At 45.6% G+C, this 14,170-nt stretch overlaps 1 protein-coding gene across 1 annotated transcript in view; it reads left to right on the top strand.

Moving 5' to 3' along the window:
* Positions 1-14,170, top strand: part of LOC121005493 (alpha-2-macroglobulin-like) — a 70,505-nt gene that overhangs the window by 20,894 nt on the left and 35,441 nt on the right. The gene's annotated exons all lie outside the window — the stretch shown is intronic.

A 14,170-nucleotide genomic window follows, 5' to 3' on the forward strand; every position in this document is an offset into this window, starting at 1 on the left:
TCAGGGCACAAGATCTCATGCCCCTCTTCAAGTGGGCTTGTCGAGAGGACCAAATGAAGGAATGGCGCTGAAAAGAACTCCTCAGAATATCCAAGTGTGGGATCACTTGTTTGGCAAGACTCTCCATGGTGGGAGGAAGGAGGATCAGGTTGAGGATTTTGTTGACCAGACTCTTGGCTACTGAGACTGGACTTGGTGGAAGACAGGGTGGTGCTTAACCGACTGGAAGCATTATCTGCTGGAATCCAACCAACCACCTGGTCGCACTGGTCTGACTTCGAGGGCATTGTCCTGCGCCACCCTGCAAACTGGGACATGAAGCTAGGTATCGTGGATGATTGTTTTTCTTGTGCTCTGGCAGCAGGCACAGTTTCAACGCGCCCAGGGCCATGGCCTCTGCGTGCACCATCAGCATCACTGACACTTTCCTGTCCCTTACTGCTCGCCTTCTTCATATTAAATGTTATATATGCTTGAAAGTATGTCACACATACAGTAGCGTAGGTTTTGTAAGTGCAGGGCGCAGAAGAAAAGGAATGCCATGCGGTTTTTGGAAGGCAGATTTTGCTGGACTGGTTTTTTGACACCATGTCCCATTTGAAGCCCCCCTGATGCACCCCTAGAGTAGAAACTCCAAAAAAGTGACCCCATTTTAGAAACTACGGGATAGGGTGGCAGTTTTGTTGGTACTAGTTTACATATGATTTTTGGTTGCTCTATATTACACTTTTTGTGAGGCAAGGTAACAAGAAATAGCTGTTTTGGCACCGTTTTTTTTTTTTTGTTATTTACAACATTCATCTGACAGGTTAGATCATGTGGTATTTTTATATAGCAGGTTGACACGGACGCGGCGATACTTAATATGTATACTTTTTTTATTTATGTAAGTTTTATACAATAATATCATTTTTGAAACAAAAAAAAAATCATGTTTTAGTGTCTCCATAGTCTGAGAGCCATAGTGTTTTCAGTTTTTGGGCGATTATCTTAGGTAGGGTCTCATTTTTTGCGGGATGAGATGACGGTTTGATTGGCACTATTTTGGGGTGCGTATGACTTTTTAATCGCTTGCTATTACACTTTTTGTGATGTAAGGTGACAAAAAATTGCTTTTTCTACACCGTTTTTTTTTTTTTTTTTACGGTGTTTACCTGAGGGGTTAGATCATGTGATATTTTTATAGAGCAGGTTATTACGGACGCGGCGATACCTAATATGTATACTTTTTTAAATTTACTTACGTTTTAACAATAACAGCTTTTTTTGTTTTAATGAACAAAAAAAATTATGTTTTAGTGTCTCCATATTCTGAGCCATAGTTTTTTTTATTTTTTGGGCGATTGTCTTAGGTAGGGGCTCATTTTTTGAGGGATGAGGTGTTGGTTAGATTGGTACTATTTTGGTGGGCATACGCCTTTTTGATCGCTTACTGTTGTACTTTTTGTGATGAAAGGTGACAAAAAAATTGTTTATTTAGCACAGTTTTTATTTTTTATTTTTTACGGTGTTCATCTGAGGGGTTAGTTCATGTGATATGTTTATAGAGTCGGTCGATACAGACGCGGCGATACCTAATATGTAAACTTTTTTTTTTTCCTATTTTTTACCAATTTTTTTTTTACTTTATTTGGGGAAAAAACATTTTTTGTTTTTTTTTACTTGAAACTTTAAATTTTTTCTTCATTTTAAATGTTATATATGCTTGAAAGTATGTCACACGTACAGTAGCGTAGGATTTGTAAGTGTATGCGCAAAAAAATTCAAAAAGGTATTTGGGATGTGGAAACGTTACACAGGAGAAATACCGCAGATAATGTCGCTGATGTCAGCAGTGGTTAATATAAAATTATAGGGAATGTCACAGGTATTTGGAATGTGGAAACGTTACACAGGAGAAAAACAGCAGATAATGTCACTGAAGTCAGCAGCGGCTAATATAAAATTACAGGGAATGTCACAGGTATTTTGGATGTGGAAACGTTACTCAGGAGAAATACCGCAGATAATGTCGCTGATGTCACCAGCAGCTAATAAAATATCAAAGGCAATGTCACAGGTAATTGGGATTTGGAAACGTCACACAGGAGATATACCACAGATAATGTCGCTGATGTCAGCAGCGGCTAATATAAAATTACAGGGAATGTCACAGGTATTTGGGATGTGGAAACGTTACACAGGAGATGTAGCGCAGATAATGTCGCTGTCTGCAGCGGCCTAACTATTGCACGCTATTTAGTGCAGGATGCGCATTAAAATAGATATTGCTGCCACACACAATAGTCCTTAAAAGGACTTTTGGGTCTGTAAAGTTTTAGCAATTTAGGGCAGGTTGCGCTAAAAATATATATTCCTGCTGCCACACACAACAATAGTCCTTAAAAGGACTTTTGGGTCTATGACAAGTTTTTATAATGAAGAAACGAAAATTTCAATCCCTACACTATCTTTCCCTTCTTCAGCACAGCTCTCCCTGACTAACACTGAGCCAAACACATGTCATCGGATGCTATATAGCACCCAATGATGCGTTCCGGCCAGCCAATCACTGTAATGCCAGTAACCAACATGGCTACGGCATTACAGTGAAGGGCAGTACTTACCTGCACGTTTATTGGCTGAATACCGCCATGTGCCAAGCATCGAGATGCTCGAGCCGAACTGGTGTTCGGCCATGCATGCTCGATCAACACTACTCGGCACCATAGGAGAGTTTCATTATTGGGTTTCAGGATTACTGGTTTATTACCTTAATGCGAGCACGGAAAATCTCTCCTTTCTCATTAGCAAATTTCTGTTGTACATTTAACACATGGATGGTTTGTTGTATCACCTTTTTGGAGGCCGGTGAAGCGGTAGGCATGGACTTGTGTAAAGCTTCAAGCATTCCAGTATAAAAGTTCCTAAGGACATTCATTCCTAGGGTTACCGGAGGGTTGTTATCTTCCCTGACTTGCATAACAATGATACCTTGTTGGGGTAGTATGGTTCCTCCCACTGTTCTAGTTTTCGGCATACTTTCTCCAGACTTTTGGTTAGGAAGTTGACTTGATCTATCAGAGCAGAAACTGCATCAGGAACCGGAGCTTGGGCTTTCTGACTAATTATAGGGTGATGTTTTAGAGATGTAGATGACTTATTCACAGACATTACAGAAAGCCTAGCAGGATCTGGTTGTGAGTCTTTCCCCAGAATAGCTCTTTAAAGTCTAGTAAGGTAGAACTTGGGTGCTGAGCAGATAACATCTTTAACTGGTTCTTTAAGGTTTCTGTCCTAACACCTTCAATGAATTGTTCTCTAAGTGTTTTATCCTGATCCTCCGCTTCACAGGGGTCTACCTGTATAACAGCTCGCAGGGCTTCCTGTAAGGATAATGCAAAGTCTCTGAGTGACTCACCAGGCTGCTGTTTCTTGCTGAAGAATCTCATCTTGACCTCGGACACAGTCCTGGGTTCAAAAATAGCGTAGATTCATTCAAATATCTGCTCCACTGGTCTTTTCTCTGAGCTTGGCCAGGATTTTACTTATCTGAGGACCGCACCTTCCAATTGTGCAATGAGGTTTTTCATTTGTTGTTATGCTGACATAGAGTACAATCTGAATACAGGCCAAATTTTTTCTTTAAATTCTCTTAAAATATGAGCATTATATCATGGGAAACAGGGTGCTCCTAGAAAATAAGGCATTGTTAAGGGCATCATGCTTGGTGTAGCGGTGGCTGGAGATGCACTGGGACTAGCTGCGGCTGTTGCAGGGAACCTGCTAGGGTCAGGCTGCTCACCATCTCCTTATTCAGACATGGCAATGACAGTCTTTCAATATAATGCAAGTTAAATGCAGTTTTACACACTTTTTGTGTTGCGTTGCTATGGGAAACCGCCACTATATAGGCATCTGGCCCTTTAAGAGTTGCAGCGACAGCCCGATATAGGGGAGTATGGTGCTCTATAAGGCAGATTGTGGCCCTAAACAGTCCTTATTAAGGTTAATTTCCCCAACTGTACTCACTCAGACCTTCTGGGCTCAGGGCCGATCCTAGGGTCACAGGCGCCTGGGTGCAGAAATATTTCTGGCGCCCCCACATGGGCGTGGTTATCTTACTAACTCCTCCCCTTTACAATGTAGTGGTACTAGAGTCTCAAGGGTCTATAAAAGCAGCTACACTATTTTTACAAAGCATTGAAACTCTATTAACACTACTATCAACATAAGGTCATCTAGAGAAACCGTAGGTTTTTATTTATTTTTTCTTTCTCTTTAGGTGTTAAAACATAACTTTAATTAGATTGCTCTAACACCTAAATGGGAAAAATAAGAATTTTAAAAACCTGCTTTTTCTAGTCTAGATGACCTTATGTTAATAGTTAATAGTAGTGTTAATAGAGTCTCAAAGGTCTGTAAAAATAGTGTAGCTGCTTTTATAGACCATTGAGACTCTATTACCACTACCATAAACATAAGGTCATCTAGAGAAACAGCAGGTTTTTAAAATAATTTGGGGGATCTGTGGATGACACATTGTTATGGGAGATCTGTGGATGACACATTGTTATGGGGGACCTGTGGATAACACACACTGTTATGGGGGACATTATACAGGGGTAATATAACTGAGGGGTATCAGGTAAATTATACAGGGGGTAATATAACTAAGGGGTATCAGGGTACACTATACAGGGGTAATATAAGTTATATTACCCCTGTATAATAATGTCCCCTGATACCCCTTAGTTATATTACCCCTGTATAATAATGTACACTGATACCCCTTAGTTATATTACCCCGCCCTGTATATTTTAACCTGATACCCCTCAGTTATATTATATAACTGAGGGGTATCAGGGTACATTATACAGAGGTAATATAACTAAGGGGTTATCTATCAGGGTACATTATACAGGGGTAATATAAGTGAGGAGGGCTATATCAGGGACATAATACAGGGGTGAGGGGTAAGATAAGTTATATTACCCCTGTATAATGTCTGATAGTAGCCTAGCCCTCTTCAGTTATATTGTACCCTGATACCCCTAGTTATATTACCCCCTGTATAATTTACCCTGATACCCCTCAGATTATATATTATATAACTGATGGGTATCAGGGTAATACAGGGAACAACAGAGGATTCGTAGCACTGTGGGACAGGGGGGGGTACATACTTCTTTTTTTATATGCCCTCACCTCACCAGCTAGCAGGCGGCCAGGCGCGCAGGGTACTCAGATGTAGCGTAACGTGACGTGACGTGACGTGACCTCAGCCTGCGCCGCACAGCACGCACTCCCTCTCTGCCTCCGGCGGGTCCAAAACTCCGCCCCCCTATTTGAATACTAGCCACCGCCCACCGGCAGCCCACAGCCAGGTATTGTAAATGAACTGACCGTGCGGCGGGCGGCGTCAGCCAGCAAAACAGCGGGGGAATCAGCTGGGGGCCGGCACAGCTGAGTGAGCGGGCATTATAAAATTTAAAAAAAAAAAATCAAAAAAAAAAAAGTCCCGGCGGCTCGCTCGGCGCCTTTCGGGTGACAGCGCTGGGGTGCGGGGCACCCACTGCACCCCGTGTAGGATCGGCCCTGTCTGGGCTGACTCTCAGGATCCAGAAAAGGTGGAACTGTATTTTTCCCTTCTCCAAGTTGGCTGCTGCTTTCACTTCCTGTAGGGGTACAGTAAGTTTCTTTGTACTCCTGGGAACTTGCACTCAACACTTTAGTTCCTTCTGCTGCAAGGATGGTTCATCTGTGGAAGTGGGCTGTTTGTTTCCCACCCCAATGCTGGGTGGAACAATCTTTCCCCTCAGTATGTGAATAACAAATCCAAGATGGCTGATTAACCCCTATTTTGCCACAGTGCTGCAACTGATGCAGATTCACTCCTTCCAGAAGCAAATAAATGCAGATGTTGTGGGCCATCAGCAATGGTCTGAGAGCACATACATATAGTCTATAATATGGAACAGAGGATTTGGATCATGTTTACATAAGGTACAAAGGATTTGGATCCTGTTCACACAAGACGCAGAGGATTTTAATCCTGTTTGTGACGCCAATTTATATGCAGCAACCGGGCTGCAGGAGCAATAGGTGAGTTATGGTGGGCCGATGGGGGTAGTAGTTGTTTACTCACAGTTCTGAATAGCTCCCTTGGCCGGCGTACAGTGAATGAAAGGACAGCACCAGTTCCTTCGGGGCACACTCTTTTGTCCAGGGACTCCCGACAGATGGTGGTTGGGGCGCCCTTGGTGGTGTGGTTTTTAAGGTGCAAGGGAGGCAGGGTACCTGGTGTTTGTGACACCAGCATCCTTGGGTGCAAATAGGTGATAAGTTCGCACAATAAAGAGACCAGTTCTCAGTACTTTACTGAAGCTGATGCAATGGTCATCAATGTGCGCAAGAGTCATTTACAACAAAGCAGCTTCTACAATGGCTCAGGTTAGTTCCCAAAAGTTGCATAAGGGGTAGTTTCACTCTATAGCAATCAATCTTTCTCCCTTGTTTCTCCAGGCTGGAGGAATGGACTATCTCTTCTGTACTGTATAGTCATATACTTCTGTATCCTCTCTAGCAATACTATATCCTGACAGGTGGCCTTTCTGTCTTTGGTTATGGTGGGCAGATGGTAGCTTGTAATCTCTCCACTAGAGCCTGATATACGACAATTACCTTCCTTTGCCAATATTCTCACTCCCTCTCTGGGTTGCCTGGATCTTCTATAATCTTTCCCATCTATGGGCTGGAGCATGGAACTAACTCTGAAGTTTAGATAACTCTCCAAAATGGCTGCTGAGGTGCAGCTTTTTCCTTAGACATCACACTCACCTCCTTCTTCTTTTTCTTCTCCTATCAGAGAGCAGGGCGGAGTCAGCCCTGAAAGGTTTGTTAGAACCTCCCCTTCCCTATGCAACTTTATGGGAACTCAGGCACAAGCACATTTTACATGAAACACAATCACAATATTAAGCAGTGTGTTTCAGCACACTGTATCATGCACACACCCGCAATTTGTATCTGGAATCCAAACAGACCCATTCATTTCTATGGGTCAGCAGAAGAATGTCATCGGTATGCTGTCCTGATCTATGTGTCCATCCCACAAATTACAGAACATGTCCTATTCTTGTCCGTATTGCAGATAAGAATTGTCATTTCTAGTAATGGGAGTGAGAAAAATGTGGATTGCACATAGAAGGACAGCAATACGGAAATTGTTGTGTGCATGAGGCCTTATGCACAGGTCACAGTTCACCACTGTTGCCATAAATTTGGAAGGATATCCTTATATGGCATAGGATTAACCTTGCCTCGCACTGAAAATAAGTAACTTAGTCCAAACCCTGAAAAGAGCCCCATAACATCTTCCCTCCACCACCAATTTTTACAGTAAGCACTACACATTGAGGAAGGTAGCTCCCTCAAGCGATTTGCCAAACCAAAATTTATGCATCAGACGGCCAGACAGCAAAACCTGATTCATCACTCCAGAAAACTTGTATCCTTTTTCCAGTGTTTGCTTTAAGTCACTCTAGCCGTCGCTTGATATTGCATAAGGTACAGTTGCTTGACCCTGAATACCTATTTCATGAAGCACACAACGCACAGTTCTTCTGCTGATGTCATTCACAGAGCCTGTCTACAGCCCTGTAGTAAGTTATGTGTATGCACCATATGCTTCAGATCTCTGCAATGTGTGGTCTACCCCTTTGTGACTGGGCTGTTGTTACCCTTTGATGCTTCCATCTTACAAAATGTTTAGAGTTGAGCGAACCTGAACTGTAAAGTTCGGGTTCGTACCGAACTTTAGGCCTCATGCACACGACCGTTGTTTTATTCTGTGTCCGTTGTTCCATTTTTCGTGATTTTCTGCGGACCCATTGACTTTCAATGGCTCCGTTGAAAACTCGGCTAATGCACCGTTTGTCATCCACATCCATGATCCGTGGTTCCAGTCCGTCAAAAAAATATAACCTGTCCTATTTTTTTCACGGAAAACGGTTCACGGACCCATTCAATTCAATGGGACTGTGAAAAAACGCGAAGGCACACAAGATTGTCATCCGCGTCTGCGCGTCCGTTTTTTTCCTATCATTTGCATGCCAAACTTGACTTAGACTTTTTTTTACTTTCCTTCATGTCTGGTGATCCTCAAAAAATAAAGGAAGACACACAGAAACAAAAACGGAAACGGATCACGGAACAACAGAACCCTGCTGAAAACAAACTTTTTTTCTTCAGTTAGTCAATATCAATACATGATCGGCAGCCATTTTATGCAATGATAGTGCACCAGCATAGGCTATCTGCAAGTCCAAAAATACAGCTTTGGCATACTGGGGTGAAAAAACCCTCTAATATACTGCACATCTGGGATTACACGTGCATAAGTCACTGTCACATTTAGGACAGAAATACAGCTTTTTGGTTAGGGTGAAAAAACCCTCTAATATACTGCACATCTGGGATTACACGTGCATAAGTTACTGTCACATTTTGTCACGAGGGTATCAAGAGCCACGTCTGACTCCGTTATACCCGGGGTCAGGAAGTCGCAGCGGGTGGCTGCGCGCTCTATATCTAAAGATCACGTTGTTTCTTAGTGATTGTTTTCTGTGTTTGCCTTGCTATCCTTTTTGTCTCACTCAGGGATCCGTAGCTTCTCCTCCTCAGCTGTTTCTTGTCTGCCACTCCCAACCTCCTTATATTCTCCCCTCACACTTCTCTAGTTGCCAGTTATAGAGCTTCCTGCCTGGACATCTATACTGACCCACTGGAGTTGTGAATCCTGGTTGTCGTTCCAGAGTGCTACCCTCCGGATCCCTGTTGGGCTTATTGTTGTCTCCTGTTGTCGCCCACCTGGGATTATATGTTGAGTCTGTGTTGTCTGTCCTCCCCTTGGTGTTTTCCCTTAGAGCTAGTGGTGCGGACTAGTGTTCCCACCGCCCTGTTCACTATCTAGGGCTCAGCTCAGGGAAAGCCAGGGCTTTAGGCACGTGATCGGCGTACGGGTGAGGAACCCGTCTAGGGACGTCAGGGCAGCCAGGTGCCAGCCGCAAGGTGAGTCAGGGGTCACCACCTTCACTCTCACTTGGGCAGGGCCTTCCTCGTTCCCTCCCTCTGTGTCAGGTATGTGATAGCCACGCCGACCGTGATACATTTAGGACAGAAATACAGCTTTTTGGTTAGGGTGAAAAAAACCTCTAATATACTGCACATCTGGGATAACACCTGCATAAGTCACTGTCAGATTAAGGCCATAAATACGGCTTTGGCATACTGGGTGAAAAAACCCTCTAGTATACTGCACATCTGGGATTACACATGCATAAGTCACTGTCACATTTAGGACAGAAATACAGCTTTTTGGTTAGGGTGAAAAAAAAACTCTAATATACTGCACATCTGGAATTAGATGCACATAAGTGACTGTTACATTTAGGCCATAAATACGGCTTTGGCATACTGGGGTGAAAAAAGCCTCTCATATACTGCACATCTGGGATTACACATACATAAGTCACTGTCACATTTAGGACCGAAATACGGCTTTGGCATACTAGGGTGAAAAAAGCCTCTTATATACTGCACATCTGGGATTAGACAAGCATCAATGACTGTCACATTTAGGCCAGAAATACTGCTTTTTGATTACTGGGGTGAAAAAACCTTCTGATATACTGCACATCTGGGATAAGACGTGCATAAGTGAGTGTCACATTTAGGCCACAAATACCGCTGTCATATAGAGTTAAAAAAAAATATATAGAGTGCAATACCCTACATCAGGGTTTATATTGGCGGTTAATTATTTTTAACAGACTTAACCACTTTTTACTTTGCTTTGTGAACGCTAACTATGAGGCAAACATCTAATAAGGGACACAGTCATGGTTGTGGTGGTGGTGTTGGTGGAGCCTCTGGTGCAGGGAGAGGACGTGGCCGTTCTGCCACAGCTACACGTCCTACTGAACCTACTACGTCAGGTCCCAGTAGCCGCCAGAATCTACAGCGATATTTGGTCGGGCCTAATGCCGTTCTAAGGATGGTAAGGCCTGAAAAAGTACAGGCGCTAGTCAATTGGGATGCCGACAGTGGATCCAGCACGTTCACATTTTCTCCCTCCCAGTCTTCTGCAGAAAGCGCACAGGTGGCGCCTGAAACCCATGCCCATCAGTCTGTCACATCACCCCCGTGCATATCAGTGAACCTGTCTGAGCCTCAAGTCATGCAGCAGTCTCTTATGCTGTTTGAAGACTCTGCTGGCAGGGTTTCCCAATGGCATCCACCTAGCCCTTCCCCAGGGGTGGAAGACATAGAATGCACTGACGCACAACCACTTATGTTTCCTGATGAGGACATGGGAATACCACTTCAGCACGTCTCTGATGATGACGAAACACAGGTGCCAACTGCTGCATCTTTCTGCAGTGTGCAGACCGAAAAGGAGGTCAGGGAGGAAGACTGGGTGGAAGACGATGCAGGGGACGATGAGGTCCTAGACCCCACATGGAATGAAGGTCGTGCCACTGACTTTCAGAATTCGGAGGAAGAGGCAGTGGTGAGACCGAGCCAACAGCGTAGCAAAAGCGGGAGCAGGGTGCAAAAGCAGAGCAGCCGTCGCCAAAACAGTTCGCCTGCTACTGGCCACCGTCAACAGGGACCGAGCACACCAAAGGCAGCTTCAAGGAGTTCCCTGGCATAGCACTTTTTCACACAATGTGCTGATGACAAGACCCGAGTGGTTTGCACGCTGTGCCATCAGATCCTGAAGCGAGGCATTAACGTTCTGAACCTCAGCACAACCTGCATGACCAGGCATCTACATGCGAGACACGAGCTGCAGTGGAGTAAGCACCTTCAAAACCAAGAAAGGGCTCAGGCCCCTCCTGCTCCCTCTTCTGCTGCTGCCTCGGCCTCTTCCTCCACCTCTGGAGGAATGTTGGCACCTGGAAAGCATTTAGGTGGCCTTTGAAATGCTGTCATTCAGGCTGGTGGAGACGGACAGCTTCAAACAGCTCATGTTGCTTGCTGTCCCACAGTACATCGTTCCCAGCCGCCACAACTTCTCCAGGAGAGCCGTGCCCTCCCTGCACAACCTAGTATCGGGTAGAATCAAGTGTGCACTGCGCAACGCCATCTGTGGCAAGGTCCACCTAACCACAGATATGTGGAAAAGTAAGCACGGCCAGGGCCGCTATATCTCCCTGGGTAAATGTAGTGGCGGCTGGGCCCCAGGTGGAGAGCTGTTTGGTGCACGTCCTTCCACCGCCAAGGATCGCAGGGTATCATTCTTTGCCTCCTGTTGCCTCCTCTTCCTACTCGACTTCCTCCTCCTCTTCTACCACCTCCTCATCCGGTCAGCGACAGACCTTCACCACCAACTTCAGCACTGCCAGGGGTAAACTTCAGCAGGCCATTCTGAAACTGATGTGTTTGGGGGACAGGCCCCACACCGCGCAGGGATTGTGGCGGGGTATAGAACAACAGACCGACGAGTGGTTGCTGCCAGGGAGCCTCAAGCCCGGCCTGGTGGTGTGCGATAATGGGCGAAATCTCGTTGCAGCTCTGGTACTAGCCGGTTTGATGCACATCCCTTGCCTGGCGCATGTGCTGAATTTGGTGGTGCAGAAATTCATTCACAACTACCCCGACATGTCAGAGCTGCTGCATAAAGTGCGGGCCGTCTGTGCGCGCTTCCGGCGTTCTCATCCTGCCGCTGCTCGGCTGTCTGCTCTACAGCGTAACTTCGGCCTTCCCGCTCACCGCCTCATATGCGACGTGCCCACCAGGTGGAACTCCACCTTGCACATGCTGGAGAGACTGTGCGAGCAGCAGCAGGCCATAGTGGAGTTTCAGCTGCAGCACACACGGGTGAGTCGCACTGCGAAACAGCACCACTTCACCACCACTGACTGGGCCTACATGCGAGACCTGTGTGCCCTGTTGCATTGTTTCGAGTACTCCACCAACATGGCCAGTGGCGATGACGCCGTTATCAGCGTTACAATACCTTTTCTATGTCTCCTTGAGAAAACACTTAGGGTGATGATGGAAGAGGATGTGGCCCAGGACGAGGAGGAGGAAGAGGGGTCATCTCTAACACTTTCAGGCCAGTCTTTTAGTGGCTCAGAAAGAGGATTTTTGCAACAGCAGAGGCCAGGTACAAATTTGGCCAGCCAGGGCCCACTACTGGAGGAGGAGGAGGAGGATGGGGATGAAGTATGTTCACAGCAGGGTGGCATCCAACGCAGCTCGTGCCCATCACTGGTGCATGGCTGGGGGATACGGAGGACGCAGACGATACGCCTCCCACAGAGGACAGCTTGTCCTTACCTCTGGGCAGCCTGGCACACATGAGCGACTACATGCTACAGTGCCTGCGCAACGACTGCAGAATTGCCCACATTTTAACGTGTGCTGACTACTGGGTGGCCACCCTGCTGGATCCCCGTTACAAAGACAATGTGGCGTCCTTAATTCCCTCACTGGAGAGTGATCGGAAGATGCACGACTACAGGCGCACGCTGGTAGACGCGCTCCTGAGAGCATTCCCGACTGACGACGGGGGACAAGTGGAAGCACAAGGCGAAGGCAGGGGAGGAGGAAGAGATCGCCAATGCAGCTGTGTCAGCGCCAGAACCTCAGAAGGCAGGGTTAGCATGGCCGACATGTGGAAAAGCTTTGTCACCTCACCGCAACAACCGACCCCAACTGCTGATATGGAGCGTGTTAGCAGGAGGCAGCATTTGAACAACATGGTGGAACAGTACCTGTGCACATGACTACATGGTTCTGCCCCATTCAATTTCTGGGTCTCCAAATTGTCCACATGGCCAGAGCTTGCCCTGTATGCCTTGGAGGTGCTGGCCTGCCCTGCAGCCAGTGTACTCTCTGAACGTGTATTTAGCACGGCAGGACTGGAGGCGTCATTACAGACAGACGCAGACGCCTGTACACAGCCAACGTGGACAAGCTCATGTTCATTAAAATGAACCAGGCTTGGATCCCACAAGACTTGTCTGTACCTTGTGCAGAATAGACATTTATACCACCATCAAACATACATTCTTGTACTCAAGTCAAGTGCAATGATTCTTTGTTTTCTTTTTTTTTATTTGTCCCAATATTTTGGGGGCTACCTACCCCAATAAAAAATAAAAAAAACATTGTTGGCTACCTGTTCCTCCTCCATTGCTGCCTCCACCTACAACACCACATTCCCCGCCTCTTCAACCTCCGACTCCATATCCACCTCCTTCTCTGAGTTGCAGGTTAATAATTTGTTATTTTTAGTTATTTTATTTCATTTTAAGTTATTACCCTATCCACATTTGTTTGCAGAGCAGTTGCCATGCTCTTAAGCACATTTGACTGCCTTTTACATCCCTCTAGCCTTTTCAAGGACTATTTTAGAGCCATTTTAATTTAAAAAAAAGTGCCAATTTTAGTGCCCTAAATTGAAAAAATTCTTATTTTCAATTGTCGGGTGAAATTTTACCATTTTTGGCGTATACAAACCCCTGCTGTGCCTGGGTGACAGGGGTCTAAATCTCTCAAAATCCTCTGTTGTATTGCTGGGTGACATGAACCCCATTTTGCCATGAATGAACCCCTGCTCTGCATTGCTGACAGGGAACTAAATTTAGTGAAAACATCTGTTACTGATCGGAAGATGCGCGACTACAAGCGCACGCTGATGATAGCATTCCCACCTGACAGCGGGGGCACAGTGGAAGCACAAGGCGAAGGCAGAGGAGGAGGAAGAGGTCGCCAACGCAGCTGGGGCACCACCAGCACCTGAGAAGGCAGGGTTAGCATGGCCCAAATGTGGAAAACCTTTGTCAGCCTTGGAGGTGCTGACCTGCCCTGCAGCCAGTGTATAGTGTGAACATGTGTTTAGCACGGCAGAGAGCATTATCACAGGCCACAGCCAATGTGGACAAACTTACGTTTATTAAAATGAACCAGGCATGGATCCCACAGGACTTGTCCGTACCTTGTGCAGCATAGACATTTATACCAGCCTCAATAATCCATTCTTGTACTCAAGTGCACTTATTCTTAGTTTTATTTTGTTATATGTCCCAATATCTTGGGGGATACCCCAATTTAAAAATAAAAAATAACACAAATCAGTGTTGGCTACCTATTCCTCCTTCACCGCTGCTTCCACCT

This window comes from Bufo bufo, chromosome 6 (genome assembly GCF_905171765.1).
Source record: "Bufo bufo chromosome 6, aBufBuf1.1, whole genome shotgun sequence".
Classification (NCBI taxonomy): domain Eukaryota; kingdom Metazoa; phylum Chordata; class Amphibia; order Anura; family Bufonidae; genus Bufo; species Bufo bufo.